At 36.7% G+C, this 18,942-nt stretch overlaps 1 long non-coding RNA gene across 1 annotated transcript in view; it reads right to left on the bottom strand.

The window, feature by feature from the left end:
* LOC309639751 overlaps window positions 1-18,942 on the bottom strand; it is a 303,099-nt gene that overhangs the window by 206,516 nt on the left and 77,641 nt on the right. The gene's annotated exons all lie outside the window — the stretch shown is intronic.

Raw genomic sequence — 18,942 nt, forward strand, 5'->3', positions numbered from 1 at the left:
AGAAATCCACTGCTTTGTGAAATAAGCCACACTCTGCAACGTTTCCCCATTTCTTAGGAAAACAACCTGCTGTTTTTATTTTCCCATCCATTAAGCAAGGGCGTGTTCATTTTCTGCACTTGGCTGTGTGTTCATTAAACCAATGACTGGCTTTGTTCCATGTCTTCCTGATGAAATGATGAGAAATGTGGTTCTGAGCTGACTGAATATACACGATGCCCTGTTCCTTGGTGGCATTAATACTGCTATTATTTATTATTTACATATTTAATGACCTTATTGATATTATGCACTGTTAGTGCTACTAATTATAACACAATAAACATAATTTATAAACATAGTTTATGGCGATCTACATAATCAACCACTAGTGACAATGCCTGACACAGCTGTAAACATTTCCGCCATGTTAGCACAGACTATTCTAAGAAAGAGGGCCATTGGCTCACAGAAAACCTTTTAAATAAGTATTTTAATGCATTATAAACAGATTGCAAGTAATGCGGGTGAAGATGGCTTCAAAAAAATCCAAATGATCATTTTATGAGAATGGCACGCTTCCCTGTCTCTGAAACTTCACAAAGTGTTCACAAAGATTCTCCTGTATAACATCACAGCAAGATTTATTGTGTGGAGTGTCAATTTAAGAACTGTGAGAATTCCAGGATAATATTATGGCCAAAACATAGAAGTGCCACAGGATAAAGGGAGGACATCTCTTGTCTCTGGGAAGAATGATGCTAGGTCATGAGAACATTTTTCTTGGATTCAAAGATAGAGAAAATGAGGAGTAGGTGCAGATCAGAAATGGACATAACTGAATAGGTCAAATTTCAGGTCATCTATTCAAGGGAGTCAAAAAATTTTGGATAAAACAAGCCTTGACCTGCTTCTCAACTCCTGAGTGGCAGTCACAAGGTTTTGGGTGATGCCACAGGATTTGGCAATAGAGGATAAAAATTTCCTGACTTTCTTCATCATTGAGGCTCATTGAGATTTAACATCCATATCTCATGTCAATAATATCTTACTGCTCATATGTTTAATCTGAAAAGGACAAAGTTTAACTAAACCAAATAATTTATTTCTAATAAAATTACATGCAATAGATTTCATCATGGAGAACCACACCTGGTGTTGGAATCAATCTCGGCTTCATCTAATTGGACCTTATTTAAAGGTAAACCCTGCTTTTTCTCACTCGTGAAACGTGGGCATGGGGAAGCTGGCCAACAACGTCCATCCTCACTTCAATTGTTTGCTAGTTATTTCCAGGGGAGCTTGACTTCAGCTTTGCACTAACTGTGTACACGATTTAGAAGCATTCAACATGCCTACGCCAATCTCAACTAGCTTCTTTTACAGGGTACTTCTTTTCTGCTTTTTGATGCATCTTTTCTCAAAACATGCACACTTTCTGTCCACACCTCTTCACCCTTCAAGGTAGCTCTTTTTAGTTTAAATTAATATGCTTTCTGACAGCAAGACCTATGTTCCATTTCCAGGGAAAAAAATGTCTTTCGTGGAAAAGTGTGAAATATTCCTAAGTATTTAGGAATATTTGCCAGCTAACACTGCTCTTTAACCTTAAATTTTATTCCAAATGTCTTTATGTTCTTGAACCCATCCTAAACATATTCATAACAGTAATTTGGACTCTCCCCCATCCATATCCCTAACATTCTCCAATACAAAACAGGATAAATGAGATTCCCTTGATACAGATTTTCTTACCCAACCCCCCACTGGATTAGTTAAGAGTTCCAAAACTGAGATGCTTCTTGCAATCTATACATATATTTGATATAGTTATGTTCAGTTTTCCTCTTCACATTAATTCTTTTCTTATATCCACAGAAAAGCCTATATTTGATTCACGAATCTTAGAATGGAGTGAATAGGATAATTTACTTCCCAGGCTTTATTGAAACTCCTAAATTGTGAGGGGAAAAAAGTCACTTTGTTTTAGTTACTAAAAATTATTCATGAACTAGTGTAGCTACTCTGAACACATCTTATAAAAGTAGTTTCTAGCTAGAATCACTTAAAGGGAATGTGCCATTCTACAAATATGTGGGCAAACCAGAACATTAATATTCTTTGTGCTGGCAAGCATTATTTTCCATTTCTATGGAAAAGATGCAAGGGGGGTGAGGAATAAAAATATTCCCAAGTATTAGGTTGAACCATACAAAAATGCTAATATTGGATCACATTTTTACTCACAAGAAAAAGCAATTTCATGTGACTCAGTCCAATATCGAAGCATTAATGGTGCATTCTAGACACAGTAAATTTTATTCCACACACCTAAGCAAATACAAGGTGGTGGGCGACCAGTTAAGTGTCTTAAATAGCAGATCCTTTTTACAGTTGTACCTTTATGAGTGTCTCAAAGAGGCTATTTGTTTCTCTGAAATATCCATCCTCTCTCCCCTCCCCAGAGAAGGGAGCCTCATCCCTGGCAGTACAAGCCAGGTAAGAACTAAATAAGACGCCAACGGAAGAGTCCTAATGCTTATAATATGCAGCCATTACTCTCTGGCACCAGTTTTAAGCAGTGACCCCAAAGACATTTGGAAGTTACACCGTTGATCAGGACGTACTTTACACATCTTTACTTTAGGTCACTTCCCTCAGCTAAAAGCAGAAACGTTAGAGAGTTGTTCCAGGATCAGGAAATGGAACTAAGCAGATGTGCACAAGATAGATCACTTTTTATGTTCCCTAGAGAATTGCATGGACAATGTATTAAATCTAAATTACCTTTAAAAATGAGTATGATTAATAATAACCCATAGTGTGAGCCAGGATTTCCACGGCAGAAGAAAATTACACAGTGTTGTTGGCATTGGGGTCTGTCTCCAGATACCCACGTGGTTAAGTTATCGGCACATTAAAGCAGGACTATTTAGAGATAGGGAGAAATAAATAAGGAATGTGGCTCTTTGTAGAACTAATTCAAGTACCTTCAACATCTTGGAAGGTGATAGACCAGCAGAGGTTGCAAATATCACATGATTGTATCTCTTGTCCTTTGTCCCTGGGAAGGGTAGTATTAGGTCAGAAGACTCTTCTCATTTCCAGGGATGCAGGCTTAGGGATGGGCACATGTGATGCACATCTGCCAACATGACAAAAATTTTAGTTTTTATTAACAGCTCCATCTCCTGTACCTTTCCTTTTCTTTACCACATCAACAGTTTCTGAAAATGTAAAATTCCAACTAAGTGATCACTTTATGGTTTCGTACACCTTTCCTCCAAAGAACCAGGGTGATTACAAAGGAGCAAATAGTACTTCTTATTTATTTCAATCACAACAAATTACAGTAAAATGTATCTTCAAAGATAAAAAGTAAAAAATTCAAGTTTTATGTACATGAGGCAAAATATGTAAATAATTGAAAGTTAAAAATTGCGGCCTCATGTTGACATAGCCATTATCTGTAACACATTTGTACCTGTGAGAAGGAAGTTGCTAAAATAAGCATAGTGTCTTCATGGCTATTTATTATTTATATTTTTGAGTATACGCCCTTTACCTTTCTAGTGTATGTCTCAGGTATAAATTTATAATTTATGACCAACTAAATTTTCCATGTTAAAGGAAGAGTAACTAGAAAAATATGCTTTTGATGATGATATTGTGCTGATAACTATACTAATGATACTTCATGTTTGTATAATACTTTATGTACCTATTTTACCAATTTACTAATTTATCATTTTAAAGCACTTTTTTGTACTTATTCTCTTTTTTTCCCTTGTCATAGATAGGATTAGGATCATTCCCATTTTATAGCTAGTGAAACATAAAACCTCAAATCATATCTTGATAGAACTTGTACTTAAACTCAGATTGTCCAATTTCAAGACAAATGCATTTTTTGTGACTCCTAGAGGGAAATGGAGACTAGTTCCTCAGTACTTCCAAAGGAGAAAGAGTAATCTGGGCTCCTTAAATCATGGCACTTTAAAGGGGTTAGTAGATACGCATCTTGCATTTTGCACTGCTTTGGGCTGGTGTTTTACCAGTGGGTACTTTTCCCCCATTCAGGTTGCTAGTTCCCCCATATCAACAGCAGTGCCTGCTTTTGTCTCTCGATGATTTCATTTTCTATCTGACCAAAGGTGGTAGTAAATTGATTATTTTAGGGAATATAAGCAATATAATTGCTTATTTGGAACCCACATAGACTTTGATTGTTCACCAATATGAGAAGCAGAAAAGGTAAACTGTAATGAAATGAACAAATATTTGCTAAGCAAAAGAGTGAGTTTAGGCACAAAATAAGTGACAACGACAACTTTAAATGTCTTATTCCTTATACCCATAGGAGAGAAAATACCGAATACCACCTAGAATCAATTTCCTTAGCAGTCTATGTGCTTTCTGAAAAAGCAGGCACTCAGTAAATTGTACCCTCCACCACTTTCTTGATTAAGAAATTGCATTTATGTCCTCTGGGTATGATATGAACAAAGACACGCAGGAACATGGGAAGATGGGCACAGGGTAACACAAACGGGAGAATAAACAATGGCCGTTATGCCCCCCAAATTAACCTGGACTTAATAAAATCAGTCAGTAGTAACAAAATTCTTGAAATAATTGTAAGGATCTGTGTTACCACTTTCTGATCATTCAGTGATAGCATCTCGTGAGTCTGTGGACCAAACTCAAAGGGGGTTTGACAGAAGCATCCAAATAGGAGCACAGTGAAAAGATGTCCAGCAGGTACACATCACTGTGGGGCCCAGAGAAGGCTTCTTTAGCCCCGCCAGCCTCCATCAGCTCTGGCTTGCTACTGAGACAGTCTCAGCCCAAACAGGAAATCGTCATTGTGCACAGACGACTGAACCTGGGGAACCAAAATTGCCAAGGCTGATTCAGTTCAGTGAAGACTTTATCCAGCAAGTTCAATGTCTGATTGCTGCCAACCAGATGTCTATCTGCGTGTCTGTGCCATGAATCTGTGAGTTCCCCAAAACAAGGGCCATGCTTTATTTAGCCAGGTATTCAGTGCACTGGCACAAAGCCCACAAGCAATAACTATTTTTAAGTATGAATTAACAAATTAGTCAGAATTGTTGAGAACAGTTGCATCTATACTTGGATAGGAACATTTTATTAAGAGAAGAAAATGTAACCAAATGAAATGTTTATGGTTACTACTGTGAGGGGGTGATTTGCCCAGTGATGTGGTTAAAGTCACAGCATAACCCAAGGAATGGAGAGGGAGAAGAATTAGCTAGAAGTGCTCATAGAAATCGGCCTGGATTGTCAAAACTGGTTGATATTGTGCTTTTGCAAGGTCAGTTTTTCAGAAGTTTAGTCCAGACCACATCTACCAGGCCTGTGCTCATTTCATCACTGACTTCTGCAGCTTGAAGATGTTACGAGAGGAAACATGAAAAACAAAAACTCCAGATCCCACATATTCAGCACGATATTTCACTTCTGTTACAATGTTTCCCATCTTGCTAAAACCCACAGAAATTTTTGTTCCTAGGTGATAATCAATAATCAAATATTTGCACCAATACTTGATTAAATGACATTTCTGGAGGCTCATTGAAATGGAGTAGGATTTGCATGCGAAAAATGGAGATGAGAGAGAGGTAATAAATTCTGACAACAAGTTAAAGAACAGCAAGAAGAGGAGACAAAAATGCAAGAATAAGAGGAAATGAGTCAGATTTTTTAAAATGTTTAGAAAGAGAAAAATGAGAAGGAAATAGATAAAATCATCAAGAGTTTAGAGACAGGTTGTTGGACATCGAGACCAAGCCCCACCCAGTGCGGAGACCCTCCCCACAGACTTGTAAACCCCTTCCACTCTTTCTGTGCCACTCGTGTGACAGGAGCTCACTACTTCCAAGGCAGCCCAGCCCGTCAGACAAGTCCAACTCACAAGGGGAATGTCCTCATATTGAGCAGGTAATGGCCACACCAGAACCCTTGCTCTCAGTTTATCTGTTTGAAGCAACACAAATTAACTAATTTGACTTCTCCTATGGACAGAGCACCAGTTATGTGGAAAGATGCGTCATGCACCAGCACCGTCCTCAGGGTACAGAGCGAGTCTTCCTTTCTGTTCCTTACATCCATCCTCATATGAAACGTTTCCCATTCTTCACCCTCCCAGCTGTGATGACTCAGCAAGCAGAGAAGGATGCCCTCAGCCCGCACGTGGGCCAAGTGCACCCCTGCAGATCCGGGCACACCCACTTGGTGCCATGAGACCAATGGCCACGGACTGTGCAGTGACCTCTGGAATTCTGTTGATGTGGCCTAATGTGCACTAAATTTGACTGAACTTACCATAAACTTAGACAAAGGTACTACCATGAAACTGGGACAGATTTTTAGAGAGTTTTCCTTTACAGCTCAAGGTTAAATTTCTATAAAGTTATGAAGTCTTTTATACTCAATCTACTGCTGACTCCTTGGTGCCTCCAAGGTCCTTCTGGCCTGGGAAGCTCCTCGAAGCCCATCTCTCCAACCTGGGACTCCCAGCCAGACCCTGAAGCCAGTCTGCCTGCAAACCTTCACAAGCTTGGGCCCCCTGCGTATGTTAGGTGGTAAATGCAAGAGATTGCATTTACCGCCTAAGATATGTTAGCTGATCTAACACAAAGTCATCATCTAGGCCACGTTACTGAATGCTTGGAGAGCAGGACTCTCTTTTAATGTCAATTAATTAATCAACTTATCGAAACAAGCAACTGATCATTGATTAAGGCCTTGCTGGGTGCCCACGATGTGTGTTCCCGATGATACGAGGGAACATGGCCCATTGCCCCAACCCCAAAGGCCCTGCTTACCTCGGTTCTCAAGCAAAACAGCCCAGGACACGAGTATCCTCCTCAAAAAGCTTTGCAAAAAGAACAGCATCAAAATTAATTTTCAAAGATAGAAATCACTGAAACAAACCTGTTTAAAGCTAGACGTTGAGTCAAATGATTTCTCTGAAGTGGAAGAATTCCAGGAGCCTTATTTTTCCCAGCATCATTTTAAAAATTAACACTCTTTCTCTCCCCACCCCCAAGAAGACCATCGTCAAAGATTTATGTCTATCATATTTAGGAGCAGCTCTGAGTCGGGGTGGATATTTTTTACATAAGTGTAATTATATGTAAGTGCTATAATTTAATTACCACAATTCCCTCCCTATTGATTTCAGATACTCATCTGGAGCCTACAGATATGGTTCTGTGAAGCTGACGGATAGGGTCATCTGTTTGAACGCCCATGGACACTGCAAGAAGGCAGAAACAATCACTCGTTAAAGAATATCAAGGAATTTTGTTCCCAGAGACACGGGGGTAACTATTTTAAATTAAGAGCTGGATTTTCAGGTAAAGAGGACAGAATAAAGCCTGGTCATAGAATGCTCTTCATGTGACATCTAATACACATGGATACAACAGGGCAAAATGCATGTATACAAATCAAATATCAAGAGCGCATTGATACAAAAAATTAAAAACTTGGGCAAAATTTGCCACCGGCAATAACTCAAGTCAGTGGGAGAGTGGTAGATAACACACTTAAAATTCAAATCAGTCGGGGAGGGGGCATTTAATTTTATCCCTGCCTCCAAAGGGCAGAACTCAGAATCTGAATTGATTATATCCTAAGATTTCTCAAAACGTCCTATAGTTTGCAGAAGGTGGCCCGACATAAAACCAGGGGAGAAAACACCTCAAGAGAAAGGTCCCTTTGACAATTATGGGACTTTAGCATAAGCAGAAAGGACTTCTGAGCCTTCCATCTTCCATGGCAAGGATGTTTAAAGATAAGTTTTCTGGGTTTGGGATATGCTCCAAGCTAGCTGGAATGGGGATCTGTATAAGATATTCATTTAATGGACGTAGTGTTGGGTTGATCACCTGTCTCTCAGGATGAGAATTTAAGTTCTATAAGTACAGGATCCTATCTGCCATGTTCATTCCTATATCCCAAAGCCATAATAAAAGGCCTACATAAGGCCAAAATAAAATACAAATATATTAATGAAGATAATCAATTAATTAGTTAGTGAAATCAAAGAAAAATGTGTAAGACCTATGAGAAGAACCCAGTTGGAGGAAAAAAATCAAGAAATAGCTAGAAATATTTTTATGTGTTTCCCATTATAGAAGTATTTCATAAAAATATTAATTCAATAAAAAGAACCCTCAAAATAAATTGATAAAAGAAAAGATGTGAATGAAGGAATCAAAGTATATCCTATAGTCAATTTGACTGTTTCTGTAACTGGATAATAAACACTATACAACATAATTTTATATTAGCAATCTCCTGAGTACAAATTTTATCCAGTCAACAGATGTTGAGACTTTCAGCTGAGTTACAGCAATAAATTCTGGGTGTATGTTTTGGAAGGTTTTCTCAAAAATTGTAACACTTAATTAAACTAGTAAAACTTTCCCTTAAAATTTATGGTTCTATTATTAGATTATTTTGGGGTTTTTAATATTCATTTTTATTAATTTTATCCTGAATTCACACATGAGGCATTCTGGATCAGAGACAGATTTCTGATTAAATGCTTCACAGTAAATAATACGTCCAATGGCTCCTTTTTGCCCCTAGTCCTTTCCCCTAAGGCAATGCAAGGAGAATGAGGGCAATTCTTCCTACACAAATGTCTAGACAGCCCACAGGTGAGTGTGACAGTTGGTTCCATGTGACAACTTGGCTAGACTATAATGCCCAGGTATTCATCAAACACTAATCCAGGCATTCCTGTGAAGTTATTTTGTAGATGTGATTGACATGCACAGGGAACATAACTGTCTAATATACTATATAATTCATTTATTTACTATGTTTATTATTTATAGCCTGTCTTCCCAATTAAAATTTAAGCTCCAGGAGGGTAGAAATTTGTGTCTATAACAGTGCCTGGTGCCTCGTGGGCACACATAATTATTAGTTTAAGGTAAATCAGAAGCAAATGGTTTGATTTTTCTCAAAAAAAAGAAAAAAGATCTTAGCGGTGAGTTATTGGTGATTTAAAAGGGACCAGTTAATATAACCTTCTGTTTTTTTTTTTTTTTTTGAAGAAAAGCAGCACATTTTTTTTTACTCATAAATTTGTACAACGTAACAGAATTTAGGGCATGTCATTGGCTAATTCTTTTTAAAAAGAAATTTGTATGATTTGTAAATTGTATGTCACCTTTATAAGAACAAGTTTTGACAGTGTCCTCTTTAACTATATTTCAGTGCGTTCTTTCAATGAGTTTTTGTTGTTGTTGTTGTTGTTGTTTTAATTAATTAATTAATTAATTTTTATGGCTGTGTTGGGTCTTGGTTTCTGTGCGAGGGCTTTCTCTAGTTGTGGCAAGCGGGAGCCACTCTTCATCGCGGTGCGCGGGCCTCTCACTATCGCGGCCTCTCTTGTTGCGGAGCACAGGCTCCAGACGCGCAGGCTCAGTAATTGTGGCTCACGGGCCCAGCTGCTTACCATAGCATACCCAGAAATGCAATGCTGTTTCAACATTCAAATATTATAAAATATTTGCAACATTCAAATATCAATGTAATGTACCAGCAGTGTACAATGCATCAACAGAAGAAATACAGCATGATTATCTTACTAGGCACAGAAAGCATTTAATGAAACAAAACTTACAACAAAAACTCTCAGAAAACTAAAAACAGAAGAGAAATTCCTGTTTGATAACGAACATCTACACAAAATCTGTACCAAATTTATTAATTATGAAGACATTTCTTTTCCTCCATGTTTGATATCCAGACAAGGATGCTCAGTGTTACCCCTCCCAAATAATATTACATTGAAGTCCTAACAAGCTCAATAAGGCAAAAGAAAAAAAATTTTTTTGAAGAAAAAAATACCCCTTTGGAAAGGAAGATATAAAGCAAGCCCACCCCTATTCTCAGTTGCCCTGGTTGTTTACATTAAATAAATAAAAAATTCAACAAAACTCCAAAACCTCTTAGAGCTAATATGTGGATATAGACAGGTTGTATAATAGAATACAAGATACAAGGTCAGCATACCAGAATCAATTTTATTTCTATAAACAACCGATGAACAACTAGAAATATTAATTTAGAAGAGTATCATTTACAATATTTCCACTCCAAATGGAATATCTAGTTTATAAGCCTAGCAAAATTATGTATAGGATCTATATTGTGAAAACTAAAAAAAAAAAATGCTGATGAAAAGAATCAAAAGGCATAAAAATGGAGAGACTCTACCACGTTTATACATTGGAAGACAATATAGTCAGAATGCCAATTCTCTGCAAATTGATCCATAGGTTCATTTCAATCACAATCAAAATCCAAGCAGGATTCTTGTAGCTATTTGCAAGCTGGTTCTAATGAGTGGATGGAAGTGTAAAGGGACTAGAATAGCTAAAACAATTTTGAAAAAGAACAAAATGGGAGGCTCAGATTATTAAGGTGTGCTCTAGAGCTAAAATAATCAAAACAGTGTGGAGTTGGTCAAAGTGTAGACACAGACCAGTGGAAGAGAATAGAGAGTATAAATAGACCCACTCAAATATGGTCAATTGATTTTTGACAAAGATGGAAAGACATTTATATATAAAGAAAGGAACCTCAACCTAAATCTCATACCTTTATAAATTACCTCAAATGGATCATAGATCTAAATGTAAAGCATAAAACAATATAACTTTTAGAATAAAACATAGAAGGAACTCTTTATAACTATGGGTTAGGCAAGGGGTTTTAATATGACACTGAAAGCATGATGCATGAAAGAAAATAATTGGATTTCTTTAATATTCAGAATTTAAAACTTTTACTTTGCAAAGAATGCCATGTAGAGATACTGAGAAGGAAGGCACAGACTGGAGAAATTATTTGCAAGTGACATATTCATTAAAGGACTTGTATCCAGAATCTATCATTAAAACTCAACAATAAGAAAACAAAATCCCAATGAAAACAGCCCAAAGATTTCAACAGAAATTTTACCAAAGAAGATACATAAATTATCAGTAAACACAGATGATGAATGAAAATATTCTCAACATCATTAGTAATTAGGGAAATTCAAATTAAAGCCACAATTGAGAAGCCGTTACACACTTATTAGAATGGCTAAAATAAAGAGTACAGAAAATAACAAGTGTTGACAAGGATGTACAGCAACTGGTTCTCTCATGCATTGCTCATGTTAATGCCAAATGATATAGCCATTCTGGAAAAGTTTAATAGCTTCTTCTGAAGTTAAACATACATTTACCATATGACCCAGCAATCTCACTTTCAAGAATTATCCTGTAGAAAAGAAAACTTATGTTCACACAAAAACCTGTACACAAATGTTCAGAGCAGAATTGTTCACATGCAACCACATTGAAAATAAAACAAATATGTTTCAATGGGTGAATAGATAAACCATGAGTATACCTATACAATGGAACACTACTCAGCAATAAAGAAGGCCAACTATTGATACATGCAATAACTTGGATGAATCTCAGATGAATTATGCTGAGTGAAAGAAGCCTATCTTGAAAGGTTACATATGGTATGACTCCATTTAGATGGCATTCTGATAAAGGGAAAAATATAAGGATAAAGAACATATTAAAAGAACATATTCATGGTTGCCAGGACTTAAGGGTGGCAGGATGAGTTGACTGCAAAGAGATAACATGAGAGAATTCACTGGGGGTTTTGAGTGGCTGTTTCTCCTGTTTTTCGTTGTGGTTACAAGAATCTATGCACATGTTAAAACTTACAGGACTATACACCAATAAAAGTGACTTCATAACAATGTCTTCTTCAATATGCGGCAAATATCTGGAACATACAGTAGCTAGAACAATTTCTTCTAAGTCTAGCTTTGTGTAACAATAATGTTGTTTGGAACTGTTTTTTAAACCCTACTATTAAACATTAATTTTATTTTGTACACAAATGTTTCTTTAGATTTACCCACATGTATCCCTATTTCTTTAGTCATGACTCCTCCTCATTTTTCTTCTGGGACCATTTCTTCTCTTCCTCTGATAACGCCTTTTAAATCTTACTTCATGTAAGTTTGTTGGGAGCAAATTCTCTCTTTTGTTCAATTTAAATGGTTCTGCCTCTTTCCTTTTTCTTGAAATTTAGTTTTGGGTTCATAATTCTAGTTTGGACAATTATTTTATCTCAGGAATTTGAAGATAATATTCAAAATTTTTCTGATTTATTTTGTTATTACTGAGAAATGTCCTTTCATTCTGTTCTTTCATATGGAAGTGATTTCTCTTTTCTCTCTGGCTGATTTTTGGATTTTTTTTTCCTTTGAGAATTTTTAGTATTCAAGTGTGTCTGACGTAGATTTCTTTTTTTAATTTATACTGTTTGTGTACATTGCACTTCTTTTATCAGTGGATTCCTTCCTTTCATCACTTCTGGAAAATATTCATCCATTTTCTTTTCAAATAATACCTCTTCTCCATTATCTCTCTTCTTCTCTCTGAGACTACATTTTAACATTATTCTACCTCATATTTCCTTAACTCTTTCCTATTCCCAATTTCTTTGATCAGTGTGGTGTTTTCTGGGTAACTTCTTCACATCCAACTTCCAATTCAATAATTCTCTGCATTATTTGTGTCTGTTTAAATCATCTACTGGGTTTTTAATCTCAGTAGTTAAATTTTTCATTTCTAAAAAATCCACTTCATTCTTTTTCAAGAATTCTAAGATATGATATATTGTCTCTGATTCCTTTTTAAAAATTGTCTTTAATTCTACCTTTTATTTCCATAATGATTTCATACTTTTCTATTCCCCACTGATAACTCCAATATCCAAAGTTTCTAGGGGCCTGTTGATTGCTGTTTCTGGGGACTTTCACCAGTGGTAAGATTTTGCATTCATGTTTTATTGCATGTAACTTGTGAAAACCTGAGGCCTAAATTGAAGTTGATTTCTTCTAGAAATTTGTATTTGATTCTTCTGGGAATCAATATGTGCCACCAACTTGGGGTCACGTTAAACCCCTTGGAGGGTCCTGATTTAGGAGTTAATGTGAGAGTTCCAGGTTTATTCCATCCCCCTGCCCCCCACTTTGCTGTGGTCCCAGAGAACAGATTTTTAACAGCTGATACCACCATTTACCTCTAGAACAAGTCTTGATTGTATATTTATTTAATTCCCACCGATCAGGGTTTTCTATCATTTTAATTTTGTTTTTCATTCCATTTTTCCTTGAAGATGTCCCCCTATTTTCCACTAAGTTTTTCAAAGGATTATAAATCACTTTGCTGTAATTTCTCCAGGATCTCAGATTATCCAGTCAACTACCATTTCATAAGGCTAAGTGCATGTATCATTTTATAAAACAATGTAGACACTTATCTAAAAACAAAATACAATAAACCACAGTAACACAAGTTCAAATTTTGCTTAATAATTTTACCTCTGTTTTCCAAAAGCAAGTCTTACATTATTCTTTAATCCAATAATCGTATTGCACTGGTTTACAAGGATATGCTAGTTTAGGTGGATATTGAAAATATGACAAAAGCTCCAAAATATTATCATCCAAAATAAATTTTCATCATCAAAATAATAACCATAACAAGTATCATCGTTGTTATTTTCAAACATTTACTGGGCATTTTTGAAATGGCAACAAGTTATACAGAATTAGATTACATGATTGTTAGGTTTAAGAAGATTATAATTTACATGATAAGAAAAGTCTTCCAGGGAATTGAATGTTTTTCCACTAAGAGAATTTTGTAAAGACCAAAATAAATAGAAATCCGAAGGTGCAATGTCTGGTGAATAGGGCGGATGAATCAGAACTTCCCAGCCAAGCTGTAACAGTTTTGCCTGGTCATCAAAGGAACATGCAGTTTTGCGTTATCTTGATGGAAGATAACACGTTTTCTGTTGACTAATTCCAGACACTTTTTGTCGAGTGCTGCTTTCAGTTGGTCTAATTGGGAGCAGTACTTGTTGGAATTAATCCTTTGCTTTTCCAGAAGGAGCTCATAATAGAGGACTCCCTTCCAATCCCACCATATACACAACATCACCTTCTTTGGATGAAGACCGGCCTCTGGTGTGGTTGGTGGTGGTTCATTTTGCTTGCCCCATGATCTCTTCCATTCCGCATTATTGTACAGTATCCACTTTTTATCGCCCGTCACAATTTGTTTTAGAAACGGAACGTTTTCGTTATGTTTAAGTAGAGAATCGCACGGGGAAATATGGTCAAGAAAGTATTTTTGGCTTAACTTATGTGTAACCCAAACATCAAAGCAATGAACATAACCAAGCTGGTTCAAATGAGTGTGTCGGCTATCTCCCGCGTGGTATAACATTGACTGCTCTCAATTAATGTCTCGATTTGATCACTATCGACTTCAACTGTCTACCCGACCGTGGAGCATCGTCTAGCGAGAAATCTCCAGCACGAAACTTTGCAAACCACTTTTGACACGTTTGATCAGTCACAGCACCTTCTCCATACACTGCACAAATCTTTTTTTGCGTTTCAGTTGCGTTTTAAACTTTCTTGAAATAACAAAGCATAATATGCCAAAAACGTTTCTTTTTTTCTTCCATCTTCAATATTAAAATTGCTACACAAAAATTTACCAATTTTGATAATTTTTTAAAAATGCCTGCTGATATGACAGCTGTCACATACAATCTAACAAAATTGTTTCAAATGAAGTTAAAGACAACAAAGGGCTACTAGAGCCATCTCATGGAAAAAAATGAATGAACTTCTTGGCCGTTTAGTAACACCTTATGTTTATGTGGTGCTTTATGATCTACAGTGAACATTTATTCATTCATCAGGTATACAATTTAGTAAATTATTAAGTGCTTACTCTTAGGCATTTCCCTCCCTTGGAGATAGCCCAGATGTAAATAAAGGCAAATCCTTATCTTTGAGACACTAACTATCAAGTAGGGGAAGCATATACGTAATAAACTGTGGTAGAATATAGTCATGCCATAATGGACTTGGGTACATACTACATCATATAGCATCATACAGAGGACGGAGGACTTGGAAAAATCATGGAGAGTGTTTTGGGAGGACCTTTTAGCTAGATACTGAGGGATTCACATTTTTCCCATTTAACACAGCAACTCTGAAATGAAAAAACTGGAGGTAGGAAAAGTTCCATCAGATGCCCATTGTCATACACACCCTACGCTGATGGCTACAACGGCAGCATGCCGATCTCCTGACTTTAGGAGCTTTGACTGACATACTTGATCACAACTCTGTGGTTCTGTGAGCCTGTGATTTCATGAATAGCTGTATAAGCCACATAAGCTATAAACTATAAAGAGCCACTGGGGTTCAGGGAAGAAAAGCCAAATGCCTCAAAGGCATTGCCTGGAAGGACAGGTAAGGCATAGATGGGAGGTGAATCAGAGACGTCACTAGAGCAAACAGGAAGGTGAGTAAAGAACCACAAACACAGTGGGGGCCAGGCATCGAGCTTGCGCTTTCCTGGTCTTGATGTTTGAATAGGGAGGACCTCATGGAATCCAGTAAGGCAACTCATTTGGAAGATCGCTTCATTAGAATATCCTGGCAAGAACCCCTAAAATGAAATTTTAAATTAAATAGCCAATCCAAATTGCTGTTTAGCCTCGGGAACTGTGCTGTGCAGGTGCTTTTATATTATGTGTAGTTTTCTTTCAACAGGCAGAAATTTTTTAAAGTGGAGATGTTTTCATTCTTCCATCTACCTGCCTCATCCCAACCTTCTATTTTCACGTGAGTCTTCAAAGCAGGTTTCAGGTGGCAAAAATCATTGTCTTACTTTATTTTAAAAAATTGCGTTCCGCCCTTCTGAGTATAGCGATGTGATAAAGCTGAAATCGAATGACACCATCGGATGGGCTTTTGTCACTAATGCAGTGGGAAATGGCTGGAAAAAATAAGCACCGTCAAAGACAGATGCATTCATGTTTTGAGGCAATAAAGTGTAACCGGAAATGGACACTCATAATAAAACCTGAGGGAATCCCAGCAATCTGGTCCTTTTCTTCTACCAAGGAATCACTTGAGTTCTTGTTTGTTATTTGACGATATGTGTGTTTTTTTTCTCCCTTCAATTTGATTTGGTTGTGGCTGCTGCAGTCTTTTACCATGTGAAGCGTAGGTATTTCAGGAAATGACCCACATCGGTATTATATTTATTACCTCATAATATGGCTGTTGAAGTTCTGATGTGCACACTCTAAAAAGCTCACTGGGAAGATTTCTGGCTGTTCTAGAAATCTGAGTGGACCAAAAGCTATCCACAGGAACCTGACAATATAAGGCTCCAAGACATAGGAGGCAACAGATGTCTTCTTATTTTATGAACTTCCTTCTTTAGCCTCTTAAGTGATGTTCAGAATGCTTTTACAAAGTGATGTGTTGGTTAGAAACTTCATCTAGCCTGGCGGGGTCATTGCCTTGGAGACCACTGTACGTGGGGTTTGCATCCACCGGAGGCAATAATGTGGTCTCCTGAGAAGCTGAGAATTTTCAGGCTATCACTCTGACTAGCTGCTAGAGGCATCAGCTGGTTACTATAATTGCCCCTGCAACTCTAAAATGAATATATATTTCTTGTGACAGGGAAAGTGCAGGGATATGTGCGTATGGAAACTTAAGACTCCTACAGTGCCATGGAGATCACATTAAAATAGTAAAGTGAAAACCTGTGGCAGTTGTGCTTCATTAGCTAAACATTGATTTAGAAAATACTGTGGAATAGACAGATTTTTAGGTAGGCTGCTAGAAATGGTTGGTAGTGATAACTCTTCCAGTTCGTTAAAAGTGAGATTTAAAAATAAAGGAAATTTTAAGGTGATTCTACCTCTAAATATTAAGGTAAATGATAGCTCACCTTGAACAGCCGGTAATTATGGTAGTTGGGTTTTTAAAAAAATTCTTTAGCTCTATACTTTGCTGAATGAGAGGAGAAACTCATTGGAACCACAGTAGAGGGCCATTTTCAGTACTGTGACCCAAATAGGAGTCTAGGGCCCCCATAAACATGCAGTCCTGAGAAATTTCAGGCGAGCTATTTTATCTCTTGTTATTTATTTCCATTAACTTCCCGGCACACTGTTTAACCTTGGCCTCCTTTTCCTTCTGTTTTTAAAGATGAGTTTCTGTCTTCCCAAGAAGAGCTGGGACTAAAAGTTCTTAGTAGAGACAGTTTAAAGATCTCCTGGCTTCAAACACCAGCTGTATGTGCATTGAATTATGAATTCCAGAATTAACTAACTCCAGAACTGGCTGGTTGACTAAGTAGCCTCTGGATCCTCCAAGTACTCCCTGGAGCCCAAATGCTTCCAGAAATAGGCGTTGTGTCAGTATCCGGGGCAGGTGTGTGCCATTCTTCTGCCATTTTGACAGTCTTGTTTATTTCATATCAACCAGACACCTGATCTTCACCCTAAGTTGTCCTTGCAATTTGGAAATCAAAAAAAGCTATTTACCATACAAAGCAGTAAGAAGTTACTGGTTTAAACAGTAACAGCCACCAACAAATTATTTTTAAAGCGATGCACACATCATTGTTATTCAGTTTCTCATTCTAAATAACTCAGATTTTCCCCTTAGGAATCATAAAAAAAAAAACCCTCTGTGTTTGAAGTTTTCTTATATCTCAATTATGGCAAGATTCATATTTCCTTTCCTTTATAAAGACTTAATGATTAAAAACTTTAAGAGGAAAATGTGTTTTTAAAAACAAAAGAAAACAACATTTAAAACTATATTTCCCTATGAAAATTCATGAAGATTTTTTTCTCTTTTAATTCATTTCCCAAGTCTTTTGACAGTGATTTCAGCAATGTTCCTGCCTTCTCTTCCTTTCAATCCAGAAAAATAACCCCAGAATAAGGACATTACTTTGCAACCAGTATTTGGGGTGCCTCTCTTAAATTATGTTTCTTTTTATTTTGAAAGTAATATATGTACCTAGTAAAAAATAATGCCAACAATACATTAAGTAATTAAAAAATAAGCATCTCATTTTCTATTTCCAATTCCCATTCAAAAAATATCATCTTCAGTTATTCTGGTGGTTAACACCATAATTTAAATTAGATGCTGCATAGACTGAATATTTGTGTCCCCTCAAAATTCATACACTGTATCCCTAACCCCCAACGTGAGTATTTGGAGGTAGGACCCAGCAAGTCCAAGCCGCCTTTAATTTCTTCACCTCCAAAGCTGGCGGACTGTCCCATTACATTTTTATTAAGTTATTATAATATTTACATTCTTCCGATCTGTCCATGAATTCTTTTAAAAAATTAAAAAGACAATAACAAACGTCACAGTTAGGACTGTATCATTTTGTTTATTTCAAAACCAAATAGTTTGGACTGATGGGAAAAAAATGTGAACCTAGTTCATGAAATCTGTGCCCCTTGAAAGAGAATGTTTAAAACATCAAGTTCAAATTGATTTCTGTTCCTACAAGTCATTAGTTGTTTAAAGGTATGCCATATTTTACTTTATGGAATGTACCTTTAAGGCACTCAATACATGTCAGTACTGTTCTAAGAAGTGTACGTGTAGTAACTCATGAAGGGTTGTCATTAACCCTGTCTTACAGATGAAAAACAAACAAACAAACAAATAAAAAAACCAAGACACAGAAAAGACAAGTAATTTCTCCTAGATCACATAGCTAACCATTAGACTAGAATTTATACATAAGCAGGCTGGCCTCAAAAGGTGGTTCTTTTAACCATCATGCTAATATCAGGGCCATTCTTTCTCCTATGGCTTTGTGTAGAACTTCAAATAGTTTTACATTTCTCTTGTTCACAAAAGAAAAACAAGCATTCTCTAACTACTTAATTACAACTTTCCCGATTCTTAATTGGAATAATTAGATTTACGGAATCGATTTATCCCTTAAAGGCATTCTTGTCAAA

Source organism: Balaenoptera physalus (assembly GCF_965194825.1).
Source record: "Balaenoptera physalus genome assembly, chromosome: 12".
NCBI lineage: Eukaryota > Metazoa > Chordata > Mammalia > Artiodactyla > Balaenopteridae > Balaenoptera > Balaenoptera physalus.